Below are 14749 nucleotides of genomic sequence, written 5' to 3' on the forward strand. Positions count from 1 at the left end.
ACATCTCCTGGGAGCTTGTTAGAAAGGCAAATCCTTACTCCCCTCCCCAGGTCTACTGAATCAGAGACTCTTGAGGGTGGACCCAGCAATTTGCCTATTAAAGAGTGATGGCAGGCACATTGCAGTTTGAAGACCAGTGCTCTAAAGCAGGGGTCCCCAGCCTCTGGGTCTAATGCCTGATGATCTGAGGTGGAGCTGATGTAATAATAATAGAAATAAAGTATGCAATAAATGTAATGCATTTGAATTACCACCACCCCTCTTCCCAGTCCATTGAAAAATTGTCTTCCACGGAACCGGTCCCTGATGCCAAAAATTTTGGGGACTGCTGCTCTAAACCATTCCTGGGCCCTTCTGGCCTGCCCACACACCCGGCTGCTCCACACACACTCTCTGTGGGTTCACTCACCTTGCTCCCACTCATTTTTTCTGAACAAGATTTTCCCTCAAAAAGAGGGAGTTTCTTTGACCCTGTTCCCTCCCTCCCTGCTTCCCCTACTCACTGCTCACCTGAACACCATCTTTTCACTGGGATTCTTTGAGCTGACATTCTTGTTCATGGCTTTGTGACCAGTGGGTCCCCCAGCTCCTCTTGGGCAGGACTGCCTACTTTTAGGCTCCTTGTATTTCCATGGCCCATGTGGTGCCTGGGACTTGGCAATGCTTGTTAGGTTTCTATGTGAATCCATCTTTACTTATTCATGTACATACAGCAAGTCCCCTCCATGCAAATGAGTTGCGTTACGAGAGCACGTTCATAAGTCCAATTTGTTTGTAAGTCCAAGAAAGTTCGCCTAGGCACCATTAGCTGTAGGTTTATAATACTTTTCATACAAATAATACATAAAAAGCAAACAAAAGTAAACATTTTAAATCTTACAGTACTTTACCTTGAAAAGTACAGTAGTACAGTACAACAGCTGGCACACAGGGAATGGAATTGAATTAACAGGCAAGAAGAGTTACTGACCGGAGGAGAGAGAGGAGATGGTGGAGCTGAAGGATTGTCAGTAATAGAAGATACCAGCTACATCATCACTGCTTTTATGCTTGCTGCAGGTCATCCTGGGCTTGAAATAAAGACACTGTACTACTGTCCTCTATACAGTCCTGTACAGTAAAGTACACACAACCACTTGTAGAGGATGCAGGCACAGGACAGTGTATGCCAGACACGTGAACTAACTTGTGTGATTGGACATGCAAGGGTACGTTTGTATCTTTGAAAGTTCACAACTTTAAGGTTCGCATGTAGGGGACTTACTGTATTTTTCAGCCATTGATTGAGCCCTGAGTGATTCAGCCTACGGCTGAAGCAGCCCATGGCTGAAGCAGCCCAAGAAAGAATTCCTGGTTACAGTTATTCTGCTGCTGCTGCTAAGTCGCTTCAATCGTGTCCAACTCTGTGCGACCCCATAGACGGCAGCCCGTCAGGCTCCCCCGTCCCTGGGATTCTCCAGGCAAGAACACTGGAGTGGGTTACCATTTCCTTCTCCAATGCATGGAAGTGAAAAGTGAAAGTGAAGTCGCTCAGTCATGTCCGACTCCTAGCGACTCCATGAGCTGCAGCCTACCAGGCCCCTCCGTCCATGGGATTTTCCAGGCAAGAGTACTGGAGTGGGTTGCCATCGCCTTCTCCATAGTTATCCTGGTCAAATGAAAAGACTTAGAGTAGTTGAAGAGCTGAGAACAAATCATTTATCAACAAAACCATTATTTGGTCAGTACAAGTGAGGTAGTAAGGTCATAGGAACAACTGAGACTCTTGTATAACTTCACTGTAACTCAAGATGCATCTTGGACAGAATCACTCCTCTTTGCCCCTCCTTTGGTTCCTTTCTCTTTCCCTTAGCAAGATAGCACAGAACCAGGGCAGATTTTCGGTGTGGTTTTTCTGTTTTGAAGAAAGGCATTATGTTCTAGGCTCTCAGTCCTGAGTTTATTTGAGTGGGTGGCCCTTAAATGATTCTCCTATCCCTGAGAAGTAGCAGGCAGACTTCCTTTTCGGGGAGAGGGGGCACAAAGATTTGTCTCAAAGCTCTAAGACCTAAGCATTCTTTTGCTCTTTAGATTCCTCATTGTTGTGTGTGTTGTTTTTTCTTTTGTAGATTTATTACATTAGCACTTAATTACTCTTCATGACAGTATTAAATTTCATGAGTGATTTATAGTTTTAATAGAGACTTGTATGATTTATTGCAGTTGGCATTTGAGGTTTACCAACTTCTTAAAAACCATGAGTACTGGAATTGCTTACTCTGACCCTGTTCAGTACAAGCACAACGTAGGTGAAGCCCCAAATTCAAGTCTAATAGGGCTGCCTGCCCAGCCCCAGTTTTGTTTGCCACTACTGTCTCCTGTTGTGATGTATGTGTACCTGCGGTGGCAGCGGGTATGTGTGTTCTTAAAGAAAAAGGAGAGTGGATCCTTTCTAGTTTTTATTTATTTTTTTCACTTTTTATTTTATATTGGAATATAGTTGATTAACGATGTTGTGTTAGTTTCAGGTATACAGCAAAGTGATTCAGTTATACATGTACATGTATCTATTCTTGCTCAAATTCTTTTCCTTTTTAGATTGTTGCACAGTATTGAGCAGAGTTCCCTGGACTATACAGTAGGTCCTTGTTGGTTATCCATTTTAAATATAGCAGTGTGTACATGTCAATCTCAGACTCCTTGATTATCTAATATGAACCTCAGATGGTTTCCTGTGCCCTGGATGGATGGATGTGACATAAAGGCCTGAGATGCACTGTACTGGAAGAAGCTGGTGACAGGTGTGGGGTTCTGTCTCCATCTGCCAAGGGGTTCCCCAGCCAGGGGTTCCCACTGCAGGCCTGCAGTGTGTGGCTGCAGTGATCATAGCCATCCACAGGTGCTCCAGGCTTCAGTGGGCCAGTGGGCTGCCAACCTGCCCTATGCTGGGCTCTCATAACTACCAGAGAAAGCACCAATTTAACCCGCTCACAACCTGTTCCCCAGTTTACACCAAGTTTTTGCCTGGAAAATGTGACCCCCACTTCTGAGCTAGAATCTTGGGAACACACCCCGCATGGTCCTTGCCTTCTTGTCCTGGTCTTTTCCTGCACATGTTATCCATGCCATCCTGGCTGCCCTGGCCCTGGTTTTTCCCCAGGCCCAACTTTGCAGCTGTGGCTCCAATGAATATTATTTCCACGCACTGTGGCTTTGTTATTTTAAACGGGGGTGTGGTGGGGGCGGGGGTGGGGTGGGTAGGTAGCTTCTGGGTGTTTTCCCAGAAGACTTGATCCACTTGTACTTCGAGAAAAAAGGGTGTGCCCTCCAGGCTCTGCTTTCTCTCTGTGGATAATCCTCTGAGGGCCCTCAGCCTCTGGGCAGATAATCTCTTTGGGGTTATCTGTTAATTACCAGTGAATGTGTGAAGTATTTGTGAAAAGGCTTTTGAAGTGAGCTCCACGCGCTGCCTCGACCCTCCTGGGCCCCCTTCCCAGGGCAGAGGGGTTTTTGGGCTCAAAGCGGGTCCCCCTCAAGTACTGGTATTCTCTTGCTAAATTGTTTGCCTTTCTAATGAAGTGAACTGTTTGTTTGACTCTGCGGAGGAAGGTATTTAACCAAGGGAACTAAAGTAAACGTTGAAGACATTCAAATAAGCCCTGCATCTCTGCTTTGTGAAGGGAAGGAAAACAGTTTGGCCTCGTTCACCTCCAGGAAGAGTCGTTAAGTTACTGTTTAAATAATAAACGGAGCCCAGCCAGCGGATATCGCCCGGCCAGTCTGGGGCTTTTGTGCTCGCCCGGCGGGCCTGGGAATTCCTCTGCCAAGGCCACAGGGGAGGAGAGAGCCGCTCCAGTCTAGCAGTTAGTAATTGTGATTTATTTATGTGTAGAGGGAACTTCTGCTTCGTTCAGTCAAGATGAAAACAAGCCAATTAGCCCTCGGGATGGCTGGCGGCTGGCAGGGCAACTTTGCTAGCCTCGGGAAGGCTAGTGAGAGGGTGTCATAGGGGATCCAGCTGGGTTCACCCTGCCACACAAGCTGGGACCTGCTCCATGTGGGCCGGGTCCCTAGTATCTGGGAGAAGTGTCTGAGATGCTGGAATGATGGTCCCCCAAGGATGTGTACCTGAGATGGGGACCTGAGGAGGAAGGCTCACCTTGTTCCTACCTCAGGACCTGGGGTGAAGGTGGGTGTATAAATGATACCCTTCAGCTGCCTGTGGGTTTTGTTATGGGGACACCTGAAGCAAGGGTAGTCCCCAGGAGGAGAAGAGTAGCTCTACTCTGAACCGGCTATGGCATTTGTGGGGCCCAGTGCAAAAAGAATATTCGGGGCCCTTGCTCAAAAATGATGAAGAATTTCAAGAGGGTGACAGCAGAGCACTGAAGCCATCATGAGGCCTTCTGAGTGGAGGCCTGAGCCTCATGATCAGAAGCTTCCAGGGCTCTGCAGTCAGACCGGACCTGACAGAGACCCAGCCTTGTCAGTTCCTACCTGAGTGCTATTCAAAAAGCAATATTCAACTGAGTAAATTTTAAAGATCTTACTGGCTTTATTCATCCATTTATGAACCAGGCAGCTTTCCTGTCTAGCAGATAGAAAGGGGCTCAGAGGAGCTATACAAAGTCAAAGACTTTCATAGGTAGAAGGGAGCTGGGACAAGAGAGATATACTAGCAGAAAGTGGGCTGGTTGCGGCAAGGTCACTCTCCTTAAGGAGATGGGATTGCCTCGCTTGAGCCGACCAGGTGATTTCTGATTGACTGGTTTAAGATTCCATTTCTAAGGGGAGCCAAAACTATCATTAAGTCTCAGTTTGCTGGGTTTGGTGACATGGGGCTTAGCATAGGTGACTCCATGTTGGGCCTGTTGTCTTTTTTTTTTTTTTAAACAGTGCCTTTCATTTCCTGTTTCATCATTGTCAAGTAGGGGTAGTTATACCTGCTTCACTGAGTTGTCTTGTAGTAGAAATAAAACTGAGCAGCAGTTAGGGTAACCCTGAAAAGTGTTAGTTGCTTAATGCTAAAATTGTCGACTCTTCATGACCCATGGCCACGAAGCCTGCCAGGCTCCTCTGTCCATGGAGTTCTCCGGGCAAGAATACTGGAGTGGATTGCCATTCCCTTCTCCAGGGGATCTTCCTAACCCAGGGATCAAATCTAGGTCTTCTACATTGCAGGTGGATTCTTTACCATCTAAGCCATCAGGAAAGCCCAAGATAACCCTGAACACAGAGTGAATGCTCAAACAATGAGAGCTATTTATTATTTGCCTATATCTTTGGCTGTCTTTCTTTCCCCCTCACCTAATTGTTGATCATTATGTTTGCCTCATACATAAGGGCTCATTACATAGGGCTGATCTGGAATTTGGGGAACAGAGTTGGGTGTTTGCCACAAAACTTACTTAAAGACAAGGGATGAAGAACCTCACATGCATCATGATCAGTGAAGGCTTGAGTGCAAGGGGGGAACATGGACCGAGCAATCAGATCAAGTCTAAAGCTGAGATGCTCAAATGAAGATGTTGACTATCACTGTTCACTTGGACACCTGGGTTGAAGGAGAAGGACTTAGAAATAACAACAACCCTTACACGTGAGGGCTTTAGATTTTATGAACAACCTTCACCTTTGTCACTTGGTCTCTTGGACAGCTTTGTGGAGTAAATAGGTCTGAATCTTGTTGGCTTTATTGTATGGGTGAAAAAAAATCTGTTATGATTATAGTCATTTGTTTCTAGGTAAATCTATAAAATGTGGTTTCAAATGGGAAGGACAGCCAACAGGAAAGGAAGTAACAAGTATGAACTTTGGAGAGTGGAGGTGGGGGTGGTCATGGAGATGTGTGGATGAAAAGCCCAGAGCTGCTTTTTATCCACATACCCAGGAACGTATGGGTATGTGGGGTCACGAATGCATCTCAGTGACTGTGAGTGGATGGAGAAGGAGGAAGGTAGTCAGGTAAGTCACATGGTCATGGTCATTGAGGAACTCACAGGTGGCACAGCTAAATGGGCCTCCCGTTCCAATAAAGGTGGACAGAGAGTTCAGGTGTGACATTGAGATGAACTTGACTTTTCTCGTTTCTTGATCCATGCTGTCGGTGTAATGATTCTGTAAACTCAACTTTATTTGTGAATCGGAGAAAGACTCAGGCATTGAGAACTTCCAAATTGTGGCCGTCTAATCATTAGTAGTGGGGATGCCCTAGAGGCAAATGCCATAGCTGGACCTTTGAGCACCATCCTTCAGCAGAAAGTGATCCCCTCAGATAATGCCATCTGATCTGTGCGCATAGAGACAATGTCTTTGAGGACGTGTGTCCAGTGTATGCCCAGTGGCCAATGTAAGATTTCAGGGAAAAGAGAGATACGAGAAAAATCAGGAATATTTTGGTACTTGCATTCTCATGAACTATGACATGTGGAGGAGAGTTTTTCTTTCCCCTTAGAAATAGGGGAGCCTGTCCCTTTTCTCTGATTTCCTTGCATTCCTACAAGGGAATCATTTCACTTCATGTGCTTTGTTATTTTACAATCATGGTGAAAGAAGCACTTAAATAAACTCTCTGCTTAAAAGCTTTGTGTGTTCCTGCTTCCTGGTGCTTCATGGCAGTGAGAATTCAGGGTTTAAGGGGCAGGAAAGTGGAGCCTTTCAGGGCTCCCAGTGTGCAATCAACGTGCTGGAATTTCAATGGATTCCAAAGGCGTAACAATAATAGCATTAAGAACAGGCCAGGGCCTTTGATGTTATTGACAGAAAAAGGGGGAGTGGGGGCAAAGGGGCCCCTGTCATTTCTGTCATGAGCTTTTAAACTTTAGACCTCTAACCTTCTGTGTCAAAGAGCCTTTTCCATATGGGTGTTAGCAGGCTACTCAAGTCTCCTGAATTGCCTGGAGGATCCACATTTCCTTGGTGGGAAAGGACATTCAGTGTCTTGGAAAAGACCCAGCGTAGGGTGGTTTTCTCTGAGTGCCCACCATTATCTGCCCCATCTTAGTGGGGTGATGGGATGGGGTGGGGTGGGGACATTGCTTGTCTACATGAAGCGACTCCTGGACCAGCAGGAGGCAGGCAGACTTGCGGGGCTAGAAGATGAAGATGAACTTCAGAGAGATGATTTAACTCAGGGCATGTAGGCCTTTGCCTGGAGTAGGCTCTGAACATGGGGAGGTCAGGGGGACCTGGAACTTGCATAGGCAGGATTCTGAAGAGATGGCAGGGCCTTTCAGGGCCCTAGTTTAGCCTGTTATTGTGGCCCACCAGGTAGTTGAAAGAGTCCTCCAGTGCTGTATGGACCTGGTCACTGCTGCTATTATTTGGCCTCCAGTCCAACCAGCACAGGCTTCCCTGGTGGCTCAGTCAGTAAAGAATCCGCCTGCAATGCGGGAGGCTTGGGTTTGATCCTTGGGGCAGGAAGATCCCCTGGAGGAGGGCCTGGCAACCCACTCTAGTATTCTTGCCTGGAGAATCCCCATGGATAGAGGAGCCTGGCGGGCTACAGTCCATGGGATCACAAAGAGTCAGACACAACTTGAGAGGCTAAGCACAACACAGCAGCACATCCTGAAGGTCTTTGTAGGTTTTCCAGTGCCTTCAAAATACTGAGTTAGCCAAAGATTTTGTTCAGGTTTTTCCATAAGATGGTACAGAAAAACCCAAATGAACTTCTTTGGCCAACCCAAAGAAGTTATTTCCCAAGGTTGACTTGGATTGGTGGCCCTCTCTGACTAGCAGCATCATTCTATGCTGTGGAACTCTGCAGAACCTCTGAGCCTCAGCCCAGGCAGTTATTAATACCATGCAGAAGACCTGAGCTTATGTCCTGAGAGCTCTTCCTGGTTCCTGCTTCTGAACAGGATGGAGACTGAGATGGGCTCCTTGAAGGTGTTTAGGACCATCATATTGGGAGCGCCGCCTCTGGTGGTGGAGTAGAGAAAACACCAACTTGGCCCTGGTTTCTGTGACATTGGGGTTGATCATTTAGCTTTTCTGAGCAGATCATGAAATTTTTCCCTTCTTACCCCTCAGGATTGTGTGGTAATAGGAAAAAAGGAGAAATGGTACTTAGGAGGAATAATAATAAAGCCTTGGAAATGATGATTTTAGGGTTGTCAAGAAGATCCCATGAAGAAACAGACATGGGTATTATGAAACATAAAGCATTGTATTCTTTTGCTTTTACCTTTCTCAACCTACTTCTGCTAATTTTACAATATTAAAAAAAATGTTTGGGGGCTCTTGTTTTATATTTATTTATTTATTTGACTGTGCTGGGTCTTACAGCACGTGGGATATAGTTCCCTGACCAGGCTTTGAACCCGGGCCCCCAGTGTTGGGAGCCCAGAGGTTTAGCCACTGGACCACCAGGGAAGTCTGCTGGAAGTACTTGTGTCCGTTGATTTATTTTGCTTAGGACACAGCTTCTAGACCTCATCATTGTTAATTGTTGGTTTACTCACTAAGCCAGGTGACTTCTGAATTCAGTCTGTCTCTAAGGCTTCTGTAGTTAGAGCTGAGATACCAAATGCTTTCCTGGAAACATTTCATCCTCTGCCTTCATTTCATCAGCATTATGAATCCCAATGTACATTTTCCAAACTATGAATTTGGCTTTTAAATTGTGCTGTGCAGGTGGTGCTAGTGGTAAAGAACCCCCCTGCCAATGCAGGAGACATAAGAGATGCAAGTTTGATCCCTGGGTCAGGAAGATCCCCTGGAGGAGGGCATGGCAGCCTGCTCCAATATTCTTGCCTGGAGAATCCCATGAACAGAGGAGCCTGGTGGGCTGCAGTCCGTAGGGTCACAAAGAGTAGGACACAGGTGAAGCAACTTAAAAAAAAACTGATCGTTGAGATAAGAATATATCATTGGTAACCAGTTTCCATTTTAATGTCCATGCTTTCATAAGAAAATATACCATTAGCATTAGTTAGTTAGTTCAGTTGCTCAGTTGTGTCCGACTCTTTGCGACCCCATGAATTGCAGCATGCCAGGCCTCCCTGTCCGTCACCAACTCCCGGAGTTCACTCAGACTCACGTCCATTGAGTCAGTGATGCCATCCAGCCATCTCATTCTCTGTCGTCCCTTTCTCCTGCTGCCCCCAATCCTTGCCAGCATCAGAGTCTTTTCCAGTGAGTCAACTCTTCGCATGAAGTGGCCAAAGTACTGGAGTTTCAGCTTTAGCATCATTCCTTCCAAAGAAATCCCAGGGCTGATCTCCTTCAGAATGGACTGGTTGGATCTCCTTGCACTCCAAGGGACTCTCAAGAGTCTTCTCCAACACCACAGTTCAAAAGCATCAATTCTTCAGCGCTCAGCCTTCTTCACAGTCCAACTCTCACATCCATACATGACCACTGGAAAAACCATAACCTTGACTAGATGGACCTTAGTCGGCAAAGTAATGTCTCTGCTTTTGAATAGGCTATCTAGGTTGGTCATAAATTTTCTTCCAAGGAGTAAGCATCTTTTAATTTCATGGCTGCAGTCACCATCTGCAGTGATTTAGGAGCCCCCAAAAATAAAGTCTGACACTGTTTCCCCTGTTTCCCCATCCATTTCCCATGAAGTGATGGGACTGGATGCCATAGTTCAAGTTAATGGAGTTGTCACTTAAATATAGTGATTCTTCATATATTTTCATGTAATTTCCCTTGGATTGTTTTGCAGGTTAGGTATATGGCTGTAAACCTTCTCTTATTTCTCTTTGCTTCCTTTCCCTCTCTTTATTTTTTTTTTCTTTTATCTTGGCAGGAGAGCTAGAAACAACAAAAATATGATGGATACATATGGGATCATAGGCAAGGTGCATTCCAGAGACTCTAGGTGGAAGATTTCGTTGGCCAGCCAGTGGGCAGACATGGCCTGTTGCTGCCATTGGTAATACAATGGACATGATTTTTCGTGGAAAAACTTGTGAAGATTAGTTGGGTAAAAGAAGTTAAAAGGGACCAGGAAGAGGAGAGATCAATTTTTTGTTCACTACCCAGGATATAATTGAGGTGGTAAAGACAGATTTCTTGTTAATTTACTTGCAGAGGGCTATTTATCATTTCTTGTAGAAACACATAATTATGTTTGTAAAGGAGTATGGCCTGGATGGGTTTTGGTATGACTAGAGTGCAGTGCTGGGTAGCGCTTAGATCTATTTAGAATATTAGATCAATTTAATATATCTCCATGCTGCCACAGAAGAAATAATAGAAAGAGTGCTGTCTGTGTAGTGGGGAATGCCCATGGATATTCATACAAGAGGAATCAGCGACTTCTCTGTTGGGCCAGTGGTTAAGATCCACTGCAGGGGGCACAGGTTAGATCCCTTGTCAGGGAACTAAGATCCTAAAGCACTGCCTTGAGGCCAAAAAAAAAAAAAAAAGAAAAGAAAAGAAAAGAAAAAAACGGAAGGAGTCAGGAATGTCAGGAATGTTGGGTGGTTGCCAGAAGGTTAAAATTGTTTGGGTTTTATAAATAACGTAGTTTTTAAAATCAGCTTTCTATGTTAACTTTGTGTATATTTTAGTTAACTTATAAGAAAACTTAAATTTGCAAATGTTAAGTGATTATTGCCATTATTTGCTAGATTTATAGTTAATTTAATCCATCATCATTTTTGTCTTAGAATTTATTTGTGATAGGTTTTGCTAAAATCATAGAGTAAATTTTCTTTTCTGAGTAATTACCAGTATGGACACTTCTATAGATATTTTTAAGTCACAAATTGGCATATCAGTATTTTACACATATGAAATATGTTGTCTCTCAAAAACTACACATCCATAAAGAAAAAAATTGGTATGTGTTTTTTCTGAATTGTAAACATTTCTGAGAATTGCTTTCTTGGGGTATACTGGGACAAAGTTCATCAAACTGTTTCTCGTAAGGGCCAGAAGGAAGTATATTCATTTTTTAAAAAGTATTTATTTATTTTTATTGAAATACAATTGCTTTACAATGTTGTGCTTTTGCTATACAATGAGGTAAATCAGTCGTATGCATACATATATCCCCTCCTTCTTGAACCTCCCTCCCTCCCGCCCCTCATCCCCCTAGGTCATCACAGAGCCCAGAATTGAGCTTCCTGTGCTTATAGGAACTAGAGTTCCTATAGAGAGTGAAGTAAGTCAGAAAGAGAAAAACAACTAACATACATTGTGGTACATATGTAGAATCTAAAAAAAAGGTACAGATAAACCAATTTCCAAGGCAAGAATAGACTCAGATGTGGAAGATGGACATGAGGGGGAAGGGGAGGGTGGGAGGGAGATTGAGATTGACATATATACACTTCCAGGTATAAAATATATTAGGTTTTATGGGCTGTATGTTTCTCTGTCTCAGCTCACCAAGGCAGTCACTGCAGTGTAAAAGCAACTATGGGTGGTATACGAACAAAACAGCACCTGTATCCTAATAAAACTTTATTTACAAAAACTTCCGGGTGCAGTAGTTTGCCTCCCATGACATATGCTCTACAAGTTAAGGTTCCTGCCCTGGTGTAAAGTGAAAAGTAATAGCTCTTTTTTACTGTAAGGCATCTCTCAGATGTCCAGAGTATACCAGAATTACAGTTTCTTAAAACTTGTACCACATTTCAGCAGATCTTATAAACAAGATGGTCTACACTCCTGATTCTAGAGATACTGCCAGCTCCACACCACATACATGTAAGACCAGAAAGAAGATTCCTGATTCCCCATGAAATGCTTCATGGGATGATTCCACCTGGATGCCCAGCAAATCCACAGTGGGGTCCCTTTGGGGTTCCACACCATAGATCCTGCTCATAGCATTCCAACAGGACCACAGACTGCCTTATTACTTGATATAATCCTGGTCAGATACCCTGGGGCTGTCCTCAGAGAGGCCAGATCAGCCCCTTTCTGGTGCTCTGTGGTCCACAGGCATATTTCTGTCCATGGTATAATCCTGTTCACAGGCAGGAACATGAGGATGTTTGAACAGGGAGTCAGTCTGGGTGTTGGAGTCAGTCCACATAGTGATGTCTCCTTTAGGCCACTGAGCTCTGGAAAAGGTCTGTAGATGCCAAAGTGATGACTGGAGATGCCCAGATGGGAAGAGGCAGAGATGAGGCCCAGGTGCCTCTCTGTCATCTTATTAGAGTGGTGAGGGTTCCTCTCTTCCCCTCTTGAGACCTCTCATTTGAGCTATGCTGGATGATTGCCTTGGTTTTGGCATCATGGATGTTGCCCACATTGGGTTTTACTATTTCTACCAATGGCAGGAGATTGAGTGAATTGGAGGGGACTGGGCACTCCTACAGTCAAGGCTGATCCCAATGACAAGAAAAATCATTTCCAGTTCTCATCTAGAATAAATTCCAAAGTCAGTGAACAGATGACTTCAGGATTTAAATAAGCCAAGAGAATTTATGCCCTGGGCGGTTTACTCTTGTGGGTCCTCTCATACTGTTTCCTGGGCACTTTCAGGCCACTAAAGTATCATTTGGTGAATTACTCCTTCAGGGCACTAATGGAGCTGCCTTTGATCTCTCTTTTTTAATCTACAATTTTTGTATGTAAATTTCAAACCTTAAAAAGACAGTCTCCCCAAATGGCATCCAAGAGATCTCATAGCCTGAGGATATTAAAACTATTTCTTGAGAGAAGGATGCAACAACTGAAGATAAACCTCTGTGTGTCTTTCTCTGGCTACAGGTTTTATGATAACCCAGGCTATTGTAAGGAGACCTAAAAATCAATGCCTCTCATTCCTAATGAGACCCTCAATGCACAGCCTGATGACAGCCAGCATGAAATTGAATACCGACAACTATACCCAGCATAAATATTGTTACTATGCATTTCAATTTAAACATGCGTCAAGCCAATTACATATTTATGGGGTTTAAAGACTCTTCCACTTGCGCCTCGGATAATACGCACTTGGCAAATCTCCCTTTAGTCTAAGAGGCATTTGGTCCAATAGTCAAACCCCTCGCGAGTCTGTAATAAATCATCTTTGCAACCCAAAGCATGGACAGTTGACTGCTTCCCACTGCTCTGCAGACTCACCCCCACCTGGTAGAATTTTAATTCCTTCAGTAAAATTGATTCCCCCAGTTCTGCACATTATTCTCCCTGTCTTCCATTTAGCCCGTTAGTTTGCTGACAGCAGAGTACACAGCACTTAGCAGCTGGTTTGTGGAACCATCAGTCAGGAAATTGTATGATAAATAGGAGGGAGCCAGGTTTAGTGGCACTTCCTTCTGCTTCAGCAGTTTTCGCCTGACTTTGGAAAAGTCATCATGTGGTGTTTTGTCAAGGGCCAGAGCAGGAGATGGCTGCGGTGCAGTGACTTATTACACATCCTCTTGAGTTATGATGCTCCACAGCTGTGCTGCTCATGTGTAAATAATAAACTGGGAGGTGGATAATTATGGTGGCTGCTGGCGACACAGGCCTGTTCTCGTCCTGTGGGTTTTCTTGGACAGCTTCTTGGGCCTCTGATGGAGCATATTGCGATCTTCCACATAGAAACGACGAGATGCAAGAGAAGCACTCCACGTTTGAGGATTTGCCAGCATCTTTTTTTTTTTTTTGAGAGATGTGTTAGGATTAATGTCATGTGATGCCACATATGTTAAAGGACATGCTTGTCCTGATTTTTATACTTCGTCTCTACTGTTAAGCTGTGGTCAAGCGTGTCTTGAATTGGAAGAGAGCTGTTTCATTGCATTTACTCGAAAGCGGCTTAAGAGGTGTGATTTCCACTGATCACTGACATGAGGTGTAATTGTTTGCACAGACTTTATCAGTCCAGGAGAAGTTATTTTCAACTAAATCAAGAAGGAAACAAATAGGAATAAAAATGCTTAAACTAGAATCAGATGTCTTTGATCAAGTCAGATCGTATTCATATTTTTTGGTTCTTTATTTAACCTAATTCCAGAATGCAGGATTCATAAATTTTCTCGTAACATAAATAAACACTTTGAGAAAACAATTCTGTAAGATGCATCACATACTTAGTCAGAATTAACTTTTAAACTCACAAAACATACTCAACAGTGGGAAATAACTACTAAATGCCCCAATAATTACTAATTCTAATCCTAAATTCTTTCCTTTTAAATATTTTTGCAGTGCTTGATAATTTTCCCTCTCATTTTGAAAAGGAAGAGCGTGAGAGAAAGAGAAAGTGGGTTAAAATCCTGTTAAAATAATTTCGTAAAAATATAAAGATGACAGTGCCTTTTATATGTCCATAAGGGTCTTGCAGTTTTCCCTGGGGGTGAAGATTTATACTGCTTGGGTAAATGCTTTTCATTTTATAGAATTGTGTGCCTGGTTTTCACCCCCGATGCATATAATCACTGCAACGTAATTATAAATACTCATATAAAAGATGATGACTGTTACTTTTTGGATATATGAGGCATATTTTGAAGGTATAATACCTGCCCACATTTTGAGCTCTGGTGTGTATGAAAAAAGTCTGGGTTTGTGCATCTTCATAATTCATAGCTGCACCCACATAGAGAAAAGCAGATATAGTTAGCACCCACTTATCTAGAGGAGAGAATTTAATCACACAGCCAAGAACCAAGAAATAAATAAGTGACAATATCTTCCAGGTCTGACAGAATTGTCACAAAGTCCCTCAAAACATCATTTAAAATGATGCACAGGGAAAACTTGAGGAGGTCGGTCAGATGGTACGAATCCTTAATTTACAACAAGTTCTAGTAGGTTTATTTCTCCAGTTTCCAAGAATGGATGACTGTGTTAAGTTTGAAGTCTGCTG

At 43.7% G+C, this 14749-nt stretch overlaps 1 protein-coding gene across 1 annotated transcript in view; it reads left to right on the top strand.

Moving 5' to 3' along the window:
* The window catches only part of GLI3 (GLI family zinc finger 3), a 314174-nt gene that overhangs the window by 153042 nt on the left and 146383 nt on the right, over nucleotides 1–14749 (top strand). The window lies entirely within an intron of this gene.

The sequence above is a fragment of the Ovis aries genome, chromosome 4 (assembly GCF_016772045.2).
Source record: "Ovis aries strain OAR_USU_Benz2616 breed Rambouillet chromosome 4, ARS-UI_Ramb_v3.0, whole genome shotgun sequence".
Lineage (NCBI taxonomy): Eukaryota > Metazoa > Chordata > Mammalia > Artiodactyla > Bovidae > Ovis > Ovis aries.